At 45.8% G+C, this 12,003-nt stretch overlaps 1 protein-coding gene and 1 long non-coding RNA gene across 10 annotated transcripts in view; one reads left to right on the top strand and one right to left on the bottom strand.

The window, feature by feature from the left end:
* Positions 1 to 12,003, bottom strand: part of bltp3a (bridge-like lipid transfer protein family member 3A) — a 53,993-nt gene that overhangs the window by 18,528 nt on the left and 23,462 nt on the right. The gene's annotated exons all lie outside the window — the stretch shown is intronic.
* Positions 1,305 to 10,540, top strand: LOC141369272 (uncharacterized). Of its 7 annotated transcripts, XR_012372852.1 has the most exons (5): positions 1,305 to 1,481; positions 1,560 to 1,658; positions 1,741 to 2,753; positions 2,874 to 3,371; positions 9,538 to 10,540. It is a non-coding gene; the product is annotated as an uncharacterized lncRNA (long non-coding RNA). The 7 variants fall into 7 exon arrangements; XR_012372853.1 differs by having other exon boundaries at positions 1,305 to 2,753; positions 2,874 to 2,995; positions 3,166 to 3,371; XR_012372854.1 differs by having other exon boundaries at positions 1,305 to 2,208; positions 2,874 to 2,995; positions 3,166 to 3,371.

Below are 12,003 nucleotides of genomic sequence, written 5' to 3' on the forward strand. Positions count from 1 at the left end.
TTGATTGGCCATTGGGCTGATTTTTATAAGGCAGATTTGGCAACCCTGCAACCCATTCCCAACGATCCCAAACGAGGCATAAGGGTCTTATTTAGCGAAACAATTGTCATTTTTGGCAAGAAAAATAAAAAATATGCACTTTTAAACCACAACTTCTCTTCTTCCTCCAGTTGTGTGACAAGCCAGCGGGACCTCACGTAATTGCGTAATGACGTGGAAAGTAGGGCTGAAACGATTCATCGAGTTACTCGATTCAAAAAATTCCTCGTTAAATTCCTATGACGCGCCGATATCTGATTCACACGGACCGTTGTTCAATGTTCAGGAAGCACATCACAGCGCGTGATACATTTTGAATTTAGTTGGCGCGATGGCGGAGCGAATATGTCCATAAACGGCAGAGAGAGAATGTCTAAAGTTTGGGATCATTACATTATCATTACATTCTAGGGCTGCAGCTATCGATTCTTTTTGTAATCGATTAATCTAGCACTGAATCGATCGATTAATCGAGTAATCGGATAATTTTTTTGTGTGTTTTTAAACAACCAAAACAAATAATGCATAACGAAAATGACTTGGCTGTAAAATGTTCAAGCTTTTATTTCTAAAAAAAACAGAGGTATTTGGCTCCAAGAAATAAGCCTATTTATTTTTTTACCCATTTAGTGTTTATAAGTGCCAGTGCCAACAATTAAACACTTTAATTGATTAATATGCACAACAGGTTTCATGCTGTAATCTAGCCCTGACATCAAAGTAAATATCTGGTTTATGTACATTTCTACACCTGCAGCATTTACCATTAGGCTTTTAACATATAATATATAATTTCTGGGGTGAGCCTATTTGCTATGGTTACAACCTGTGTGTATGCGCGCACGTGCACTTGTGTTTGTGCGTGTGCACGCGTTCTGTGCGTGAGGAAGAGTTACACCCCAGTCAGACGTTCAGTTGCTTCATTGCATTTTGGTACTGCAGAAATACATACATTACTTTTCAATAGAACGCTGCATTTGGTTTGCATCACTTGCATTGCGGTGCATTTTAGATTAAGAATCCGTTCGAAAAATCACAACATCACCTCCCGCTGTATACAGTGAATGCATGCTGAAATTATTGTTGCGTGGCTACGTATGTGATGCATTGCGCGATCGGTCTGACTCGCGTGAGAGAGAATAACTTCCTTATGCTAAACTCCAATAAAACAGAGATTATTATTATTGAACAAAATATGTCAGATTACAAGTTGCCCATATATGATTGCACTGTGGTGCCGTTTTTTGGTACACACACCTGTAGTGCATGTGTAGCAGTACGGTTTTCTATCCCCTGACGTCATCTGGCCAGCTGATGCGTGTGTTGTTGATGACCATGTATCTGCCTATAAAAGCGTTTCAGTTCACGTTATGCGGGTGCGTTTGTTCTATCAGCGAGCGAGCCGCCGTACTTCCGGGTTTTTGTGTACGAATGGTAGTAAGGTAAGGGCAGCTTTCAGTGAATGATTTGCAGTGTTTATGGTGTATTGCACTGGGCTTTATGAAATTCATTGACTTAAGGGTGGACTGAGGAGCTTTTCGGGAAACCCGTCAATCGCTGCGTGAATGGAGACGTTTACATTACACGTCTCCATCTGTGCTTCGTGAGTTCCAATACAGGTATGTGGTGACTTTACTCCTAATGTTATAAAGGCTGTTATGATTGATTGATTGAGTAAAGTGCGTTATTTTCCTATTTAAGGTGTGGGTCAATGTGCAAGGGACGTTACAGTGGGTTGCTGTAGTGGGCTTGCTGCTGGCTGCGTGGCTTTCTTGCGCTACGTGCATCGCTTACACTGCTGGCTTTACCTTCTGCTTTCAACTGCAGCCGCTTTGCGCTACGTCATCATCTGGGCTGTACTAACTCTACTGAAGGGATTTCGCGCTACGTCATCTGTGCTCTGCTTTGCCTGCATCGCGCTGCTTTGCCTGCTTCGCTCTGCATTGTCTGCTTCGCTTGGGTCAGCTGGGCATTCTAACTTACATTTCTGACGGGTGGCGCTCTGTGCTGCTGCTGGTTTGCGCTGTTTGCGGCGTTGCTGGGTTATACCAGCTGATTAACATTGCGCTGCTCATGTGCTAATAGTTTACTGTTGCAGCGTTGCAGTATTTCGCAGGATCAGCTGGACCGTGGTCTGGATTTGGGGCGTGGTGCTTATCCAATTGTAGCGTGAGTAACTGATTCAAAATCGGCGTGTGACAGAGTAGTCATTATCTGACTGTCACTAGCATTATTCTACTCTGAATTCCTTTGGTTCTGATTTATTAGTTTATTTTTGTATTATCTTTATTATTTCTATTGTCATTTATTCTTATTAGCATCATTCTTTACTTACTTTGATTATTGTTTTTTTTGATTATCTATAATGATATTTATTATTATTTAGAATTATTTTGGTCTTACTTTATTGTTTTCAGTTTTGAGCTACCGCTTGTTTGTTTTCTTTGTATTAAGCAAGTTAAGGACTTTTTGGTTATCTATAATGATATTTATTATTATTTAGAATTATTTTGGTCTATTACTTTATTGTTTTCAGTCTTGAGCTACCGCTTGTTTGTTTTCATTGCATTAAGCAAGTTAAGTACTTTCTAATTATTTTGGTGACCTGTGAGGTGTTTTCTTTCTCTGTAGTTTTCATTGCCTCTGTAACCAGTTTAAAGCCTTCCTGCCTATTGCCTGTTTGGTAGCTGGGGTGACCGGACGCGGCGCCTACAGTAATAACTTTTGGGCAGTTGATTGCATGACAAAAACCCAGATTGTTAGAGGTGATGTCCTTTTTTTTTACTGTGTCTTTTAAAGGTTACTTATTTGTTTTTTTGTTGCTTTCTCTTCAGGTGTGGGTTGGCCGTATCAGCAGATTGTTCCTTTAAGGTGGTGGGCTCCTTATTTGGTTGCAGTGCTGTGTTCACAGTGAGGTGTGCCGTGCTGTAGTGTGCTGTGGTGCGTGTGTGCACGTGTGAGTGCTGTGTGCTTTCTGCTCAAAGAACGTCAGGCCTTCTCCCACCCTGAAGTGTTGTTTGTCTTTCTTATTTGCTACTTTTACTATTTGATAACGTGAATAAAATTGAATTCATTTTAAATAAAGCTTTTCTGATTGACTCCACTCTTGTCTGATACCTGACCCAGTCGTGACGAACCTGTGTGCTGTTAAATTGAGGGCAATCCCGGAAATAGCCCCCGGGTGGCGTAGTTGGTACAAATCATTAGTCAGCATTGCCACATTTGGCGTAGTCGGCAGGGTATTCGACTGGTTATCAGATTCAGACTTTGAGGAGAGTTTTTCCTTTTCCCTTCTTTCTTTTTCAGCATGCTGGTGACAGAGCAGTGATTGGGTAAGTACTTTTGTAACACGCCAATGAAAACGAATTACAGGAGATGCGGGACTAAGTTGCCCAATTACAACTTGATAATGAGAGGCTGCGGCAGGAGCGTGCGGCGGTTGAGCGGCCCGATCCTGTCGCACCATCTGGTAGTGCAGCACCATCTGGTAGTGCAGCACGCCCATCTACACCGCGGTCGGCTGATGTGGGTGCCAGTACAGTCGAACGTTTTGTATTTATTCCGAGAGACCGACGCTGCCCAAATTTTAATGGCAGATCTGGTGTCAATCTTGATGAGTGGCTTGAGGAGGCCCGAGCGTGTATGAGAGTTCGTAATATGACATCAGAAGAGCAAGCCTTTTTCCTTTATGATCACCTTGAAGGAGAGGCCCGAAACGAGATTAAATACCGTTCTAGTGCAGATAAAAGTGATCCAGACAAAATTATTGCAGCTTTGCGTGAAGTGTATGGTTGTGCAGAGTCGTACATTGCACTGCAGGAAGCATTTTTCTCTCGGCGACAGCGCGAGGGAGAAACATTGTTGGAGTTCTCCTTGGCGTTGTTAGGTCTTTTTGAAAAAGTAAAAAATCAGTCGCCATGTGAAGTTTTAAATGGTGATGTAATTGTAAGGGATCAATTTGTCGAATGCGTGTCAGATAATGCACTTCGTAGAGAATTAAAACAATTGATACGACGTCAGCCCACTGTAACGTTGCTAGAGGTTCGAGGAGAAGCGATCCGTTGGGAAAGAGAGGGATTACCAGGGGGTGTTAGGGGTAGAAGTCAGTCAGTCCCCCTGGTGAGTGGAATCCAGTATGAGGTCCGGGGAAGTCCAGAGATGGGTTGGGCCCAGAGAAATCGTACATCTGAGTTAAGTGAGCTACGAGAAATGCTGCATAGGCAGCAACAGCAGCTAGATTTGCTTACCCAGACTATCGCCCGGAATCAAACTACCTTTTCCCATGGTCGTGCACCTCGTCCAACTCAATTAATCTGTCGACGGTGTCAACAACCGGGTCATTTTGCACGGGAGTGCAATGGGGAGCGTCGTCCGCCTCGTGCTCCGCCAGGCCCGGTTGTTGCTCCTTCGGCCGGTGAACCAAGGTCCTTGCCTGGCCCTAACCGTCCGGAAAACTAGTTCCTACCGAGCTGCTGAGCCACAGCTCGGTAGGGAGTGCGCGTGGCTCTCGTATTCATGGTAATGAGACGGGTTCCCGACTAGTGTCCTCATGTCCACGCCTTGTTGTAAATATTGGGGGGGTTTCAGTGCCCTGTTTGGTTGACACTGGTTCCATGGTGTCGACCATCACGGAAACATGTTTCCGGTTGATGTTTGAGCCATGGGGCCAGGGTCGTCTGCAATCATGTCACTGGCTGCAGCTCCGAGCAGCAAATGGATTGGAAATTCCGTATATTGGGTATCTTGAATTAGATATCGAGCTGTGCGGTAGTACAATTCCTAATTGTGGAGTATTGGTGGTCCGTGATCCTCCGGGCAGTGGCCCGGACGTGCCTGGTATTCTAGGCATGAATGTTCTTAGCCGCTGCTACCGGGAACTGTTCGGTCGTCATGGATCCACGTTATTTGAGTTGCCAAGTTTGGCTGAGGATGTGAACATGATTCAGGTATTTCAGAATTGTCAACAAGCTGTTCGTGCCGCTGATCGCGGGAATAATGTAAAAGTAAGGGGGCACAAGGTGTGTCGCATTTCAGGCGGCACCTTGACATTTGTCACAGCTACCTGTTCCTCCTTGCTTGCAGGTAAGACCGTGTTGTTTGAGCCTACTGAGACTGGTTTGCCTGCAGGACTGTTGGCTTCACCCTCATTAGTACAGGTGAACGGGGGTACTGTTTCGGTCCCGGTCGTAAACGTCGGTACCGTTGATGTAGTACTGTATCTCACTACAGTTATAGGTACATTGAGGGAAGTATATTTCGTTGGGTTGCCAAATGGATTGACGGAGGTCTCAACCATGACCGCTCAGGTGGCCTCTTGTGATGCATCAGATATGTTAGGGCAGATAGCGTCGCTTGAGTTAGGAGGACTGTCAGTCGAGGAACAAAATCAGGTTAGGGCTCTCCTTCGAGAGTATCAAAGTGTGTTTTCGACACATGAAGGAGACCTGGGTTGTACCAACCTGCTTTCCCACGAGATCCCCCTGACCAATGACACTCCAGTTCGGCAGAGGTACCGACGCATCCCACCATCAGAGTACGAAGTGGTTAAGACTCACATCAGTTAGTTGCTAGATACACAAATTATCCGGGAGAGCTGCAGCCCATACGCCTCCCCGATTGTGTTAGTTAAGAAGAAGGACGGTAGTTTACGCATGTGCGTAGACTACCGTCAGCTTAATTCTAAAACGCGCAAGGATGCGTTTCCGTTACCTCGGATTGAGGAGACGTTGGATTCATTGACTGGTGCCCACTGGTTTTCTACTTTAGATCTAGCCAGTGGGTATAACCAAGTTCCCGTCTCTGAATCCGACCGTCCCAAAACTGCCTTTTGCACGCCATTCGGTTTGTTTGAATGGAATCGTATGCCATTTGGGTTGTGTAATGCCCCAAGTACGTTCCAGCGCCTGATGGAGCGGCTCTTCGGTGACCAGCGGCACCAGTCTGTTTTGCTGTATCTAGACGATATCATTGTGTTTTCATCGTCCATACAACAGCATCTAGAGCGGTTAAGGATGGTGTTGGGTCGCTTGAGGGCCGAAGGCCTGAAGGTTAAGCTGGAAAAATGTGCGTTCTTTCAGGAGAGGGTAACATACTTGGGGCATGTAATTTCTTCTTCCGGAGTGGCAACAGACCCAGGTAAAGTTGAAGCTGTAGCTCAGTGGCCTTGTCCTAGGACAGTGGCCGAGCTGAGGACCTTCCTGGGATTTGCTAGCTACTATAGGCGTTTTGTCGAGGGATTTGCGAAATTGGCAGCCCCGTTACATCAAATAGTGGCAGAGTTAACAAGAGGTAAGGTAGGTAAGCGCAGTCTAGAGTTGGCAGCGGTATGGTCTCCCCAATGTGAGGACTCCTTTCAAACTTTAAAGCGGAAGCTTACCACGGCGCCAGTATTGGCATATGCGGATTTTACGCGTCCTTTCATATTGGAGGTTGATGCCAGTTATGCAGGGCTTGGAGCTGTGCTGTCACAGGAAGTCGAAGGGAAGGTTAGACCCATCGCGTATGCTAGCCGTGGTCTTCGACCTGCGGAACGGAATACGGCCACTTATAGTTCCATGAGGCTTGAATTCTTGGCCCTTAAGTGGGCCATGGCTGAGAAGTTTCGTGAGTACCTGTTGGGGCATAAGTGTGTTGTACGTACTGATAACAATCCGTTAAGTCATCTTGCTACTGCTAAGTTGGGTGCTACCGAGCAAAGGTGGGCTGCTGAGTTAGCCGCCTTTGATTTTGTGATTCAGTACAGAGCGGGTAGAACCAACCAGAATGCCGATGCGCTGTCACGATTAACTACTGTGCAGCTGGGGGTTGAAGATAGTGGGCAGTTAGGTGCTGTGGTACCCGAGCTGCTGAGGCGAGCAGTAAGGGTAACGCCAGGGGAAGTTACCACTGTGCATGCAATGCAGGCTTGGCCTAGTCGCTCAGTGCTTGATATCAGTGCCTTACAGCAGACAGACTCAGTGGTAGGGGAAGCCTTGCGATTTTGGCGGCAAGGGCAGCGCCCAGCCCCGCAGGAGCGACGGACTTTGGCTAAGCCAGTAATCACGCTCCTCCGACAATGGGACCGGTTGGTAGAGCAAGAGGGCCTATTATATCGAAGAGCTTTCCGGCCAGATGGAGGGGAGTCAGTGCTTCAGGTTGTTGTGCCAATTGCTTTACAGCCAGAGGTGTTAACTTCTTTACACCAGCAGCATGGACACCAAGGTGTCGAACGTACCTTAGAACTGGTACGGCAACGCTGTTACTGGCCGGGCATGTCCGCAGACGTGGCACAGTGGGTTCAGGAGTGCGAGCGGTGTCAACAAGCTAAAGATGTGGCACCAATCCCTCGAAGCTACATGGGGCATTTACTGGCCTCTCGTCCAAACGAAATTGTAGCTATTGATTTTACGGTGTTGGAGCCATCCCAGGCTGGACAAGAAAATGTGCTTGTGATGACTGACGTGTTCAGTAAGTTTACAGTGGCAATTCCCACCTGGGATCAGCAGGCGAGCACTGTGGCTAGGGTCTTGGTGGAGGAGTGGTTCTTCAAGTTTGGGGTTCCTGGGCGGATTCATTCCGACCAGGGCCGCAATTTTGAGTCCACTTTGATTCAACAGTTGTGTAGCCTGTATGAGGTAGGAAGGTCGCGCAGCACTCCATACCATCCGGCTGGTAACGGCCAGTGTGAGAGGTTCAATCGGACTTTACACAATTTGCTGCGGACCTTGCCCACTGACCGTAAGAGAGATTGGGCATCTTGCCTGGCACAGGTGGTGTTCTGCTATAACACCACTCCCCACCAGGCTACTGGTGAGTCGCCCTTCTTTTTGATGTTTGGGCAAGAACCAAGGTTGCCCATAGACTTTTTGCTCGGGCAAGTACAAGAGCCGGTGCCAGGTAGAGTCCACAAGTGGATTGAGGAGCATCAGGCACAGTTGCAGGTGGCGGTTGATGGCGCCCGAGAGCGGCTGCAGGCTGCAGCAAGCCGGCGTAAAGCAGGGCATGATCAACGGGTAAAAGAGCTGCCGTTAGGGGAGGGCCAGTTTGTCTATTTGAGAGACTTTGGGGTTCGAGGTAGGCATAAGATTCATGACCTTTGGAGCTCCACAGTATATCAGGTGGTTAAAGCCCCTCCACCTGGTGGTTCTGTGTATACAGTAGCTCCAGTAAACAATCTGACTCAAGTCCGACAGGTTCATCGGTCGGCATTGAAACTTCGAGCCCAAGGGGAGGTGGTATCAGATGACCTTTCTGAACGTTCAGTTGATTCACCTGTGCACTTGGAGACTGAGATAGAGCCTGAAGATGGGGACTTGGCATATGTGGTTTCTGAAGTTGTACCGTTAGCTCAGAGCGGAAATACGGCAAGGCCAGAACCAGCTGGAATAGTGCAGGCCAATGATCCTCCAGCACCTACAGAAGTAGCCAATGTTGAGTTGGTACCTGTAGTGGCTTCCCCCTCCCGGGAAACTTCTAACCCACCAGGTGTAGTTCCACGTCGGACAGGACGAGTAGGGGCAGGGCAACATTCTAATGTGCACCATTTGCCACGAACGGTAGGAGCTGGAAGTGTAAGCGCTCCAGATGCTCCAGCCTGTGGGACTAACGCAGTTATGGCGTGGTTTAGGCCTTGGAATTAGAGTCTTGATTGTTTCATCGTCGGGACGACGATGACGAATGGGGGGGTAGAATGTAGCAGTACGGTTTTCTATCCCCTGACGTCATCTGGCCAGCTGATGCGTGTGTTGTTGATGACCATGTATCTGCCTATAAAAGCGTTTCAGTTCACGTTATGCGGGTGCGTTTGTTCTATCAGCGAGCGAGCCGCCGTACTTCCGGGTTTTTGTGTACGAATGGTAGTAAGGTAAGGGCTGCTTTCAGTGAATGATTTGCAGTGTTTATGGTGTATTGCACTGGGCTTTATGAAATTCATTGATTTAAGGGTGGACTGAGGAGCTTTTCGGGAAACCCGTCAATCGCTGCGTGAATGGAGACGTTTACATTACACGTCTCCATCTGTGCTTCGTGAGTTCCAATACAGGTATGTGGTGACTTTACTCCTAATGTTATAAAGGCTGTTATGATTGATTGATTGAGTAAAGTGCGTTATTTTCCTATTTAAGGTGTGGGTCAATGTGCAAGGGACGTTACAGTGGGTTGCTGTAGTGGGCTTGCTGCTGGCTGCGTGGCTTTCTTGCGCTACGTGCATCGCTTACACTGCTGGCTTTACCTTCTGCTTTCAACTGCAGCCGCTTTGCGCTACGTCATCATTTGGGCTGTACTAACTCTACTGAAGGGATTTCGCGCTACGTCATCTGTGCTCTGCTTTGCCTGCATCGCTCTGCTTTGCCTGCTTCGCTCTGCATTGTCTGCTTCGCTTGGGTCAGCTGGGCATTCTAACTTACATTTCTGACGGGTGGCGCTCTGTGCTGCTGCTGGTTTGCGCTGTTTGCGGCGTTGCTGGGTTATACCAGCTGATTAACATTGCGCTGCTCATGTGCTAATAGTTTACTGTTGCAGCGTTGCAGTATTTCGCAGGATCAGCTGGACCGTGGTCTGGATTTGGGGCGTGGTGCTTATCCAATTGTAGCGTGAGTAACTGATTCAAAATCGGCGTGTGACAGAGTAGTCATTATCTGACTGTCACTAGCATTATTCTACTCTGAATTCCTTTGGTTCTGATTTATTAGTTTATTTTTGTATTATCTCTATTATTTCTATTGTCATTTATTCTTATTAGCATCATTCTTTACTTACTTTGATTATTGTTTTTTTTGATTATCTATAATGATATTTATTATTATTTAGAATTATTTTGGTCTTACTTTATTGTTTTCAGTTTTGAGCAACCGCTTGTTTGTTTTCTTTGTATTAAGCAAGTTAAGGACTTTTTGGTTATCTATAATGATATTTATTATTATTTAGAATTATTTTGGTCTATTACTTTATTGTTTTCAGTCTTGAGCTACCGCTTGTTTGTTTTCTTTGTATTAAGCAAGTTAAGTACTTTCTAATTATTTTGGTGACCTGTGAGGTGTTTTCTTTCTCTGTAGTTTTCATTGCCTCTGTAACCAGTTTACAGCCTTCCTGCCTATTGCCTGTTTGGTAGCTGGGGTGACCGGACGCGGCGCCTACAGTAATAACTTTTGGGCAGTTGATTGCATGACAAAAACCCAGATTGTTAGAGGTGATGTCCTTTTTTTACTGTGTCTTTTAAAGGTTACTTATTTGTTTTTTTGTTGCTTTCTCTTCAGGTGTGGGTTGGCCGTATCAGCAGATTGTTCCTTTAAGGTGGTGGGCTCCTTATTTGGTTGCAGTGCTGTGTTCACAGTGAGGTGTGCCGTGCTGTGGTGTGCTGTGGTGCGTGTGTGCACGTGCGAGTGCTGTGTGCTTTCTGCTCAAAGAACGTCAGGCCTTCTCCCACCCTGAAGTGTTGTTTGTCTTTCTTATTTGCTACTTTTACTATTTGATAACGTGAATAAAATTGAATTCATTTTAAATAAAGCTTTTCTGATTGACTCCACTCTTGTCTGATACCTGACCCAGTCGTGACGAACCTGTGTGCTGTTAAATTGAGGGCAATCCCGGAAATAGCCCCCGGGTGGCGTAGTTGGTACAAATCATTAGTCAGCATTGCCACACATGCGTGTGTGTCAAGGGGTTCTTTTTTAATCTATACTGTCCTGCAATTGAACGTGAATACGTTTACTCCTTAAAAACATCAAAGCTAAACATCATATCTAGTCAAACCGCATAACGACATCGCTACAAATACAGTATGGGATTAAAATCAGCGGAAGCTATGTTACCTTGTTTCATCGACGCTTGGTGAAACAACAGTGGATGTTTTCAGTTCAGATGCTGAATTGATCCCAAACTTAAGACAGTCTCTCTCTGCCGTTTATGGACATATTCGCTCCGCCATCGCGCCAACTAAATTCAAAATGAACCACGCGCTATGATATGCTTCCTGAACATTGAACAACGGTCCGTGTGAATCAGATCTTGGCGCGTGTAGTGCGCGTCATAGGAATTTAACGAGGCTTCGAGGCAGAATTTTTGCCTCGAGGAATTTTTTGAATCGAGTAAATCGAGTAACTCGATGAATCGTTTCAGCCCTATTACATTCAGCATCTGAACCGAAAACATCCACTGCTGTTTCACCAAGCGTCGATGAAACAAGGTAACGTAGCTTCCGCTGATTTTAATCCCATACTGTATTTGTAGCGATGTCGTTATGCCGTTTGACTAGATATGATGTTTAGCTTTGATGTTTTCGTATTCACGTTCACTTGCAGGAGAGTATAGCTTAAAAAAGAACCCCTTCACAAACACGCATGCACTTTACAGGTGTGTGTACCAAAAAAACGGCTCCACAGTGCAATCATATATGGGCAACTAGTAATCTGACATATTTTGCATAATAATAATCTGTGTCTTATTGGAGTTTAGCATAAGTTATTCTCTCTCACGCGAGTCAGACCGATCGCGCAATGCATCACATATGCTTAAACTTTTATGTAGCCACGCAACAATAATTTCAGCATGCATTCACTGTATACAGCGGGATGTGATGTCGTAACACGTTTTTTTCTAACGGATTCTTAACCTAAAATGCACCGCAATGCAAGTGATGCAAACCAAATGCAGCGTTCTATTGAAAAGGAATGTATTTATTTCTGCCGTACCAAAATGCAATGAAGCAACTGAACGTCTGACTGGGGTGTCACTCTTCATCACGCACAGCACGCGTGCACACAGAAACACAGGTGCACGTGTGCGCACACACAGGTTGTTACCATAGCAAATAGGCTCACCCCAGAAATGATATATTAAATGTTAGTAGCCTAATGGTAAATGCTGCAGGCGTAGGAATGTTCATAAACCAGATATTTACTTTGATGTCAGGGCTAGATTACAGCATTAACCTGTTATGCATATTACTTATAAACACTAAATGGGTAAAAATTGAAATAAATAGGCTTA

Source organism: Misgurnus anguillicaudatus, chromosome 13, assembly GCF_027580225.2.
Source record: "Misgurnus anguillicaudatus chromosome 13, ASM2758022v2, whole genome shotgun sequence".
Lineage (NCBI taxonomy): Eukaryota > Metazoa > Chordata > Actinopteri > Cypriniformes > Cobitidae > Misgurnus > Misgurnus anguillicaudatus.